Genomic DNA, 12,514 nt, shown 5'->3' with positions numbered 1-12,514 from the left:
ATGAATGCTTAATGCATATTGTCATTTAAAACAGTCAGTTACGCAGCCCAGCTCAGGTACGCCGTTTACTGGTGCTCAAGAACATACAGGGCCAGGTGGAAGGACATAGAGACACACCTAGAGCGAGTCCAACCTCAGGCCAGACTGGGGGGGAAAGAACACACAGCACAACAGGGAAGTAATTCAATAGTGGACCAATCCCTGGCGGTTTGGAAAGAGGTGGTCAGGAAATATAAATCAAAAGAAGACAGTAGACTTCTGATTTGGCCTTCCCAGACCCCCGGTTTTGGCCCGGGGTCACTGGACGCCACTTTTGACGGGTGGAGAGATAGGGGTATAACAGCCACATGTACACTTTTAGAGGACCACAACTTCATGTCTTTTGAGCAATTTAAGAAAAAATTTGATTTGGGTAATGACAATTTGTTTAGATATCTACAACTGCAGGGCGGCTACGTGGTGCAGTGGGAAAGGCGCTCACCACGAATACTGGAGACGCTGGGTTCGCCTGTTCGAGCCCAGCGCTCCACATTGCTTTCAGTTTAGCTGGTCGTCCGTACTAATACACATTGGCAGTATTAGGGGGTGGGAAACTGATGGGTTGGGATCGGGCGTTGTGGACAGCGACTCCTACAGGTCGGTTGGTGCGCCTGCGCAGTAGAATCAGGAAGCGATGGGGGCGGCGCCCTTCCAAAGCGCAGACCCCTGACGCTGAAAGATCGCGCCGCGCAGGTGAAAAGATGCGACTGCTGTTACCTCGAGTATCGGAGGGGACTCGTGCTATGTATGACTTAGTCCACATTGCAGCCGGCTTGTGGGAGGCAAGAAACAGCGTCCGTGACAGGGGAGGGTTGAATTGGATGATACGAAATTGGGATGGGAGAAAAATAGAAAATGGGAGAAAAAGTGGATAAAAAAAAAAGGTTATCTACAACTGCGACACTTCTATGATACAGAAATCAAGAGTAGGATATCGGTAGGGGGTTAGGGGGTGGTGGGAATGATGGAGCTGGCGTATTCGCGAACTCCAGTGAAAATAGTATCGGAAATGTACAAACGTTTACAAGTTCGCAACAACTGTGATTCATATAATATGAAGAAGAAATGGGAAAGTGAACCGAGTATAATCTTGACGGAGGATGATTGGCATTCTATATGTGAGACACAACACTCATCCACTAGCTCTAGACTCAGAGGATGGAGAGAATTCGGTTGGAAAAATGTGATGAGATTTTTTTAATCACACCGCAAATTAAGAGTAAACAATTAAAAAGGGCAACAACCCTGCAGGAGACAGTGTGGACAGATGAATGCCAAGTTGCCAACCACTCTCACATATTTTAGTTATGTGATAAAGTGCAACCATTTTGGAAGAGTGTTACACAGGAAATTTACAGAATTCTTAGCTATGAATTCCCCATGGAACCCCAGTTGATATACCTGGGTTTGATCACAGAGGAGACCATACATAATGAAGACTTGTACCTGTTCAAAATCATGACAATAGGGTAAGAAGGCCATCACAAGGAGCTAGTGTTGTCACGATACTGGAATTTCGAACTTCGATACAATACCTTGAAAAGTATCGATATTCGATACCATTTTCGATACCACTGGGAAAAAGGTTAAATCTTAATAAAATGTTAAAAAAAAAGAAAGAAAAGATAAATACCGTACTTTTCGGACTATAAACCGCGGCTTTTTCCCCCATTTTTCGACCCTGCGGCTTATATAACGGTGCGGCTTATATGTGGACAAAACCCGAAAATCGAAATATTGCTTTTTTTACTGCATTGAAATGTCATTTGCTAAACTTAATACAACTTGTAAATGAGTTAATTCTTGTTATTTGTCCGACAGTATTGTGTCCCAATGGGAGTCATTCTCTGTAGAGGTGGGAGTCATTCTCTGTAGAGGTGGGAACTTAAAGCTCAATATAAGAACACCACCCACAGAATCACAGAATCAGAATCAATCTGTCAATCCTTTCCGTGTCCGGGCCGGGTGAGGTTTCCCATGTTGAGTCAAATTAAGCCGCAGGCTCCACTCCTTACATATGGTAATTAAACATTAAAACACATGCGGCTTATAGTCCAGTGCGGCTTATATATGTACACATCATTCAATTTAGCTGCTGCGGCTTATAGTCAGGTGCGGCTTATAGTGCGAAAAGTACGGTATATATATTTTTTTAAATAAATTTTGCTTTTGTTGCTGGTCGATTCTCCTCAGCTTCTGGTACTATAAGCATCACAGACAAAAAACGTATCATTAAAAATGCTGGCTCAGTGATTGGCCTCCCTCCTGACTCCTTGGAGATCATTATTGCCAAGCGAACTAGGACTAAATTGAACACCAATTTTTTGAAGGCCACCCTCTGTACAATATATTTGATGCTCTGCGAAGCTCATTTAGCGATAGGTTTCGGATGCCTCTATGCTCTATTGAGCGATTGAGAAGGTCCTTTGTTCCTGCTGCGGTTAAATTTTTTAACGAACACCACTAGCTCTGTGTTGAGAGGCTCTCTTCTTATCTTCTATTTACGGTGTTGTGTAATTTGTACTGTATGTAATTGTTTCTGGTTTGTGTATTTGTATTCGCTCTGGTGGCAAACCATGTTTCCCCTCTGGGATTAAGAATAAAACCAGACCATGAATCAGGCAGGAGGCAGTACTGGGTATCAGGCTCATTTACTTGAGGTCTCTGTGTGACACACATCAGATGCACAATCATTAGGTTTTGTGTGCAGTTGCTTGGTTTCACCTGATAGGCATCCCAAAATACTGTGTTACAAATTACACTATTATACTGTATATATTCTGTTTGGCAAAAAACTAAATTAAATTCCATAAACAATCTTAACAAAAATATTAAATTACCCATATTCACTTCTATAACAAATATGAAAATAAAACACATTATAATCACACAGTATCATTCTTAACATTCAAATAGGGCTTTAGTGACCTTAGAACAACATGTAACTCTGTTGTGTTATTATAATAACAATCACACTAGCCAGACTCACCTTATATAGCTGAACTGGTGTGGATTAGCTAGAAGGCTATTAGGCCTACAGCCTTTCATTCCACATATGATTGATTGATTGATTGAAAAGTAACAGATTGCAGAATGGGTACAGTACAGTACAGCTCAATACATACAATTGTTAAGGGGATGCAGACCAGAGAAAGACTTTCGTCTTGTTTACATCAGGATCCCCCATTTTCAATAATATCATAACATATATGACATACATGACATACAGATAGACAGTACTGCTACATCTATACATTTATGACATATCAGATTTGCAAATACAGTACTGTTTGTGATACAAAAAGTGTCCAGAAAAAGAGTGTATATACATTTGACGTAGAAACTGTACATTGGAGGAGGTTGGGTGGGTGGGGTGGGGTGGGGTTGGGTGGGTGGGGGCTGTACATTGGAGGTGGGGGGGGGGGGGGGGGTTGGGTAGGGGGGGGGACACACTGTACATTGGAATACTGACAAAGCCATACTTGGTCATTTACTGTACAACTGGGTTAGGACATTTGTAGGGGCCAGTTTCGAATTGCAGTCTCCCGTAGGTGTTCTTTGAGAGTGTTTTTGAAAGTGGGTAGTGATTCACATTCCTTTACAGCTTTGGGTAGGGCGTTCCACATTGATGTGGCATAATTAGTGGGGTAATTTCATCTTTCCTTGTGACAATATTGTCACCCACTGTAACCGAGAAGCCGTCGGTCTTGATGAGTTTGTTATTTGAACCGAAGAGAATGGACTCTGGAATTCGTAGATTAGATTTTTTCCGCAAGGTACTTTTCGATCTGTTCGTATACTATTTTTTCCATGACTTTCGAGATGGATGTAAGGATAGAAACAGGGCGGTAGTTGCCTGGGTCTAATTTGCTGCCCTTTTTGTGCAAGGGTGTTACTCTCACAATTTTGAAGTCCTTGGGGACGTGTCCCTGTTTTATGTAGAGGTTTATTATGTGTGTGATGACTGGGGTGATGGCGGCTGCTGAGTCTCTGAGGAATTTGGAGGGGATGTTGTCATGGCCAGTGGCCTTGTTCGGTTGGAGGGCGCTCAGTTTTTTTGAGTACCTCATCTGTAGTTACCATTTCCAGTTTGAAGTCGTCTTTGTGGACGCCTAAGTTCTTGTAGTATGCTACTATGCGTTCTACCCCATACTGCCCTGAGTGGGAGGGTAGTTTGTTTACCAGTGTTGTGGCTATGTTTGTGAAGAAAGTGTTTAAGTAATTGGCTACATCCAGCTTGTCTGTGATGAGCGTGTTGTCCGTCTTTATGTTTATGTTTGAGAACCTGGTTTTAAGTTTTTTACTGCAGCCTAGTTGATTGTTGAGTAATTTCCAAAGTTCACATGGTTTATTTTTGTTTTCCTCAGTTTTGTCATTGATGACATTTTTCTTAGCAGTTTTGATCATGGAGTTTACGTCATTTCTTAGTCTGTTTCTTTCTAGTTTGAGTTCAGTCACGTGGTCTTGGAGCTCACTGCTCGTGCTTTTGGTAAGCTCCTTTGACCGACTTTTACGAAACTCAGAGCATTTTTTGTTTCTGGCTTTCATAGCGGTCAGTATTTCAGTGTGCATCCATGGCTCAGCGCGATTTTTTACCCTGGTGGTTCTTAGGGGGGCCATGTTGTTTAGTATTGATGAAATTTGAAATTTGGTTTTGAAGCCAAGCCAGGTTTCTTCAACCAGTGTACCATTGAGTTCATCTGACCAGTCCAGACTCTCCTGTTCAAGGTTAAAGGCCTTGCTAGAGTAGGTTTTGAGGTCTCTAGATGTGACTGCTTTGTGACAGCCAGCCTTTTGCTTTAGCTTTTTGCGGGTACAGAATATCATATAATGATCACTTAACCCGCATATAACAACGTGTTCAAAAGAAACAGACACAAACATCTCCATACCTGTGTTCCACACATCAGATGCACATTGATTGATTGATTGATTGAAAACTTTATTAACAGATTGCAGAATGGGTACAATACAGTACAGCTCAATACACACAATTGTTAAGGGGATGCAGACCAGAGAAAGACTTTCGTCTTGTTTACATCAGGGTCCCCCATTTTCAATTCATCAGGACATATATGACATACAGATAGTCAGTACTGCTACATCTATACATTTATGACATACCAGATTTGCAAATACAGTACTGTTTGTGATACAGAAGGAGTCAAGAAAAGGGAGTATATACATTTGACGTAGAAACTGTACATTGGAGGAGGTTGGGTGGGGGGGTTGGGTACACTGGGATATTGACAACCATACTGGGTAATTTACATTGGAGGTGGTTGGGGGGGGGGGGCACACTGTATAAAAGGTTCATCACTGGGTTTGGTGTGAAGCAGCTTGGTTTCAGCTGATTAACAGAACAGAACTTGACTGCAGTCAGCTGGAGCTCTGGAGCCGAGAGGAGAGAGAGCTAACAGGAGCTAGTAGCTAGCTAACAGGAGCTAGCATTAGCCTACTTTCTCCCAGACTAAACTAATACAAAGTGGGTTAGTGATCTTGGATCCGAACACAATGTACACAGGATGAGTTGAATGTTTTACGGAACATGTAGCAACAAGTAGATAACGTTTAAAACACGAATTACAACTTTTATAAGCGTTTATCAGGCGGAGTTTTAGCTCACCTCGTAGGAATCCGGATGCGTGATTTTTTTTCATAGCCGCAGTTTGCGGGGACGCTCTCTGATTGGCCACTGACGTTTCTGGTCATGTGACATGTGCGCCCAATCGCGTGACGCCTGTGTCTTTGCCCATTTCCGCGTCGAACAGCCTGCAGACTATTGATTGATTGAATTGATTGATTGATTGAAAAGTTTATTAACAGATTGCAGAATGGGTACAGTACAGTACAGCTCAATACATACAATTGTTAAGGGGATGCAGACCAGAGAAAGACTTTCGTCTTGTTTACATCAGGGTCACCCATTTTCAATTCATCATAACATGACATACACATGACATACAGATAGACAGTACTGCTACATCTACATTTATGATATATCAGATTTGCAAATACAGTACTGTTTGTAATACAAAAAGTCCAGAAAAAGAGTGTTCTTGACGTAGAAACTGTACATTGGAGGAGGTGGGGTGGGTGGGTTGTATGGGGGCTGTACATTGGAGGTGGGGGGGCCGGGGGGGGGGGGGGTTGGGTAGGTGGGGGGGGGGGGGGGGACACACACTGTACATTGGAATACTGACAAAGCCATACTTGGTCATTTACTGTACAACTGGGTTAGGACATTTGTAGGGGCCAGTTTCGAATTGCAGTCTCCCGTAGGTGTTCTTTGAGAGTGTTTTTGAAAGTGGGTAGTGATTCACATTCCTTTACAGCTTTGGGTAGGGCGTTCCACATTGATGTGGCATAATTGCAAAACGTGTTTAGTCCCTTGTTTGAGCCGAATCTGGGTTTAACATGATTTGTGGAGCTCCCTCTGGTGTTGTGATCGTGGTATTCACTGACCTTTGGGAAGTATTTTGACATGTACATGGGTACCTTGGTCGCGTAGTGTATCTTGTAGACCAGGCCCATTGCAAGTTGCTGTACTCTGTCGTCTACTCTAACTCTGTCGTCTACCTAACGCCTAGTTTATCACTGGTTAAGCTTAGGCGACTCTTTCAAAGTTGGTTAAGGTTAGAGTTTGGAATCAGGGCTGGTGTTCTATCACCTGGTCCCTGCTGAGAGAAAATGGTGGTTTTTCAATGTATGTGATGTATAGATTGGGGAGAGATGACAGCTAAAATGGTAAAACAACGAAATGTGCATGGAAGCAGGAGACGGTGATAGAACGGTGGTGGAACCAGTGGTTTCACAGGCACAGGCCGCGTCAGCGAGGGTTTTGTTATGAATTCCTTAGAGGAACATCTGAGATTAGAGTGTACTGTCTCCCAGGACAGGAGGGAGAGAGGTTCATCTTAATGAAACGTGAGTTTATTAGTGTTAAAGGTTATTCAGTTGTCATGACAACACGTCGCATGACAACCAGAAGGCGGGGCCGTCGTTGCGACGACGAACATCTATAAGTCGGACGGTGTTTCCGGGTGTAAGGCAGACTAGAATCTGACCGAGAGCGAGTAGGACTGAGATCACACAGAGGACCTTCTCTCCTCTCATCACGAGAGAGGGGGGGGGGGGGGGGAGGAAGAATGCCACGACAGCAGTAGCTTCGGCTACCACGAGGATGGTCTTAGGCTAACGAACAGGCCTGAACACTATTGGACTGAATCACAAAAGGACAATCTGAACACACCGAAAGATCATTAGAATAGACTCTTCAAGGACGATACAATTTGATAACATCTGATAACATCTGATTATGAGGTTTCTGTTTAGAGAAATAAAACAACGCTTTTCCTCACAAGGTATCTCACGTTGTCGAAGTGTCGAATTCTTACGGAAGTGGAGGAGTATTATGGTTTATGGATTGCACTAATGGGGGAAGATAAGGATCTTATCTACCAGTATCGGAGACGTCAGGACCATTAAAAGTACACAACGCAGAGGAATTGGATGGAGAGCCAAACAGACGAAGACGTGATACTGGCCAGTTTGATCAGAATCTTACAGTTGATGCCGTTGGGACCCGGATTTGCAAGAGATTAAAACAACGAGAACAGTTGGTTGTTGATGACAGCCAGAAAGCAAGAGATAAGAACAACGGATAAAGACTTTTTCAATAATGGGGCGACAGTGGACAACAGTCATCAATGTGTGGGAGAATCATGATCGAAGCAAGGCCGGCCAGCCCTGGGAGAGAGCGGCGAGTCGAGCGGTCAGGAGGCGAACCAGCGCTGTAGGGGAAACAGCGCTCCGATCAAAAATGTGAGTTCACTGTGCACACGGTTGTTTTGATTTTATAGCCAAATAAAAACGAACAGATAGTGAATCCGTAAACGTAAACATTTCTAGTTTGACACAGAGAGAGAATGCCAGCTGTAATAATATGAGCAGAGAGCCATGGTGAAAATCGAGGGTGTTATCTACAGAGAATGAAAAGCAAATGAGGCAGGCTGCACAGTTTTGGTTTAAGGAGGGTAAATGCGAGATGAGGAAAGGGGGGGGGGGGCGCTTGAATCAGATCGAAAAATTGTTATGGCGGGACTGTTTTCATAACAGAAGGAAAGTCGAAAGGAGATTGTACCAGTGTGTATTATGTCCGATCAGGCAAGAGTATTAGTCTGAGAAAGCGTCCCCTGATAATGGATAGGAAAGAGAGGAAAAACAGCGGTGTTTTCAGGCCTTGGAAGGAAGGGCAGCGGCCGTTTGTTGAGAGAGTAGCCATTTGCACCGAGTCAAAATGGCCGCAGAGCCACGAGGGGTTTAGAATCAGGAAGTGACACGTCACCTACAATCCTCTAGACTGAGTTTTGGCCGCCATCTAGGGGGGCAGTGGGATAATACAGGCAAATGGAGGAGTAGGTCGCCACATAGTGGCGGAGGGGGGGGGGGGGTAGTGCTGGGGAGTTTCCATTACCCATAGGGGAATATTTAGAGTTTAATTCAATTAAGGAGTTTAATTGCGGAGGGGGGGGGGTAGTGCTGGACAGTTTCCATTACCCATAGGCGAATATGTAGAGTTTAAGTTAATTAAGGAGTTGAATTTTTTCAAAATTACCAACTGCTTGTGTGTATACACGGTGGTGTATGTGAGAACTTTGTAAAGGAACTCAAAGTGTGGTATATAGAGCGACGTGACAGCTCCAGGGCGACGGTAGACAGCCCCGTAGGGTATAGAGCGACGGTGACAGCTCCAGGGCGATGGTAGACAGCCCCGTAGGGTATAGAGCGACGGTGACAGCTCCAGGGCGACGGTAGACAGCCCCGTAGGGTATAGAGCAACGGTGACAGCTCCAGGGCGACGGTAGACAGCCCCGTAGGGTATAGGGCGACGGACAGCTCTGTTGTATGTTAGATGATAGTACGAGTACGTATGTGAGTTAGGAGCAGGGAACCAACCTGCTCTGTTGTATGTTAGAGCGATGCAAATAGTTTTAGGCACTGATTCTGGGTTTTTTGGTTGTTGCACTGTTTTTGGGTTATCACAAAGAGGCGGGAAGAGGGTCCGTGCGTGAGGATACCAAGTGCGTGGGATGCCAAAAGATAGGGGGACAGGGCTTATGTTGTGTGCTCGGTTGTATGTTATTATCATAATAATAAGATCGATATACAGGTTAATTAAATAAGTTTAATTATTAATTGATTAAATAAGAATTGCACAGAAAGATGGTGCAGTTATTTGAATGGGTTAATTATTGAATAAAGAGGGAGGTTGAATTCCAGTGGGGCCTTCTCACACCTAATAAATAGGCAGAGTCTTGAGGGGACACGTCACCAGAAAGAACTGGCGCGCGCTGGGGGTCACCCGTGGGACAAACGTAGAGCGCCGAGTGGGTATCGTTTAGCTGCTGGTGTCACGCCGGAAGACAACAAAACAGGGAACAGCCCTGTAGGATTAGATATGGGTGTTGAGAAGGTGGGGGACTAATAGAACAAATAGCGCCATGGGCTGTAGGACACTCACACCGTCCAACAGTCTGAAAGGGCGTGGCCATGGCAGGGGCTTGCAGAGGAAAAAAAAATATATAGAGAACGAGCTGCAGGCCCAAAGCCACGGTAGACTAATAGAAAACACAGGGTCGAGTGTACAGAAAGACTGCCGGTGTTGTGTTTCTGCTTTCAAGGGGGGAATGACACCGACAGCGATGGAGATGGCCAGGAGACAGACTGGAGGAGGAGGAAGCCGCAGGGGCCAGGCACGGCAGCCTGGTACACAGATCGTCCACGACGAGAGAGAGGGCCGACGGCGGTGGAGATGAGCCTCAACCAAGATGACCGACGGGGCGGAGATGACCGACGGGGCGGAGACGGCCGACGAGGCGGAGTCCAGCGGTCGCAGGCGGTGTTTGCCCAGGGGAGAACGAGGCAGACATTGGAGGGGGTTTCCCTGCGGAGACGCTGTTTAGAGAGCGTTTTGAAACAACAGAGCACGGGCGGTGAATCATGAACAAACAGGGACTTCCTTTCAGAGTCAATCAGGAGATCGAGAGACGAGACAACAGCGAGAAGTCCTGTGTTCATTGATTAGGAGTATGAGATATAAATGGAGGATTCATATATAAGATATATGTATAGAAGGATATATATATATATAGAAGGTAGATAAGAGGGAGAACAGTAGAACAACAGGATATAATTATTGGGAGCAGACAGGGGGGCTCCAATGGTTATGAGTCGTTGGATGTTGTTGGTTTTGGTGGTCGGTTTCGGTTCCCTTTGTGCACGAAGGGGGGCGCAAACAGACATCAGGCAGCAGGATCACTGGGTTGACCGTGGGCCGTCTTCGTTTCTTGTGCACGAGAGACGAGGTTGGTTTGCTTCAACCACAGGCTATTTTTGGCATAATTAATTAAAAAACCAAATAATGATTTATGATTCTGAAGGGGTGATAAGAATCAAGGGGGGATTGAGAGAAAATGGTGGTTTTTCAATGTATGTGATGTATAGATTGGGGAGAGATGACAGCTAAAATGGTAAAACAACGAAATGTGCATGGAAGCAGGAGACGGTGATAGAACGGTGGTGGAACCAGTGGTTTCACAGGCACAGGCCGCGTCAGCGAGGGTTTTGTTATGAATTCCTTAGAGGAACATCTGAGATTAGAGTGTACTGTCTCCCAGGACAGGAGGGAGAGAGGTTCATCTTAATGAAACGTGAGTTTATTAGTGTTAAAGGTTATTCAGTTGTCATGACAACACGTCGCATGACAACCAGAAGGCGGGGCCGTCGTTGCGACGACGAACATCTATAAGTCGGACGGTGTTTCCGGGTGTAAGGCAGACTAGAATCTGACCGAGAGCGAGTAGGACTGAGATCACACAGAGGACCTTCTCTCCTCTCATCACGAGAGAGGGGGGGGGGGGGGGGGGGGAGGAAGAATGCCACGACAGCAGTAGCTTCGGCTACCACGAGGATGGTCTTAGGCTAACGAACAGGCCTGAACACTATTGGACTGAATCACAAAAGGACAATCTGAACACACCGAAAGATCATTAGAATAGACTCTTCAAGGACGATACAATTTGATAACATCTGATAACATCTGATTATGAGGTTTCTGTTTAGAGAAATAAAACAACGCTTTTCCTCACAAGGTATCTCACGTTGTCGAAGTGTCGAATTCTTACGGAAGTGGAGGAGTATTATGGTTTATGGATTGCACTAATGGGGGAAGATAAGGATCTTATCTACCAGTATCGGAGACGTCAGGACCATTAAAAGTACACAACGCAGAGGAATTGGATGGAGAGCCAAACAGACGAAGACGTGATACTGGCCAGTTTGATCAGAATCTTACACTGCTCTAAGACAAACTCTAACCTTAACACTTTAACTGCCGGGAAACGCTTTACAGCGTCATTCCCGGCCATGCTCAAGTTGCCGAAGGACGCTTTACAGCGTCTTTAATATCAATATTTCAAAAATCTGTGATCGGATTCATATTTCCCCTCCGCTGGCCTGAGATCCACCAGGAGGACCCACTGAGCTCTCTGGCGGTTCAGGAGCGCCATCTGGTGGCCGATCGGCGCAATCGCCAAACAGGAAGTGCTGTGGAGGTTGTGCTGGTCGGCCATATTACTTCCGGGCACTCGGTTTGGCTGCCGGCACTCTGGCTTGTCACAATATATAGCGATCCATTGCCAATAACTCGATAAACAACATGATTTGGACGTATATAGTATTATACAAGCTGGAAATGGTTCATCAGGATAAACATCCCATAATCGAAAACGGTCTACACCACGCTGATTGTCCGACGGCGCGAGGAAGATCCGGTAAGATTCAGCGTTATTTTTGATCGTGTTCCATATAAACTGTTATGATGAACATATGACCCACACTAGATGAATGATATAACGCTGCCCACGGAATTATAAACGATCCCCCGCCCATCCGGTCATCATCAGATCATACGTAGATCATTCTAGAAGTACGTCCAATTGAAATTTTTTATATCGCCCCGATTGCCATCAAACTGTATTTCATCATCAATATAATGCATTTGGGGCTATAGATCACGTTCTGGAGAAAGCTGCAGAAAGAGATGAAAACATACTTATACATATGATTAGACCATACTTTACTATGAATATGTGAATGAAAAAGTTTAACGTTGCTACACAATGAACAATACATTTTTTACTTTGAATGGGCCCTAATAATGGCAATGTAGCAATAGAATTTAAAAAGTTATAGCCATGCAAAGAAGGGGTACTTCTCCATAGACAAATAGAGCTGGCAATCTATGGTATATCATGAATTTAACCCATGGCACCCAAAATGTTAACCAACTTCGAAAGAGTGCCTAAGAAACAGGCGTCACACGATTGGCCGCACATGTCACATGACCAGAAACGTCAGTAGCCAATCAGAGAGCGTCTCCGCAAACTGCGGCTACGAAATAAAATCACGCATC

Source organism: Notolepis coatsorum (genome assembly GCF_963971535.1).
Source record: "Notolepis coatsorum genome assembly, chromosome: 14".
Taxonomy (NCBI): Eukaryota; Metazoa; Chordata; class Actinopteri; order Aulopiformes; family Paralepididae; genus Notolepis; species Notolepis coatsorum.
The sequence above is the reverse complement of the archived record's forward strand: the minus strand, read 5'-3'. Positions refer to the sequence as shown.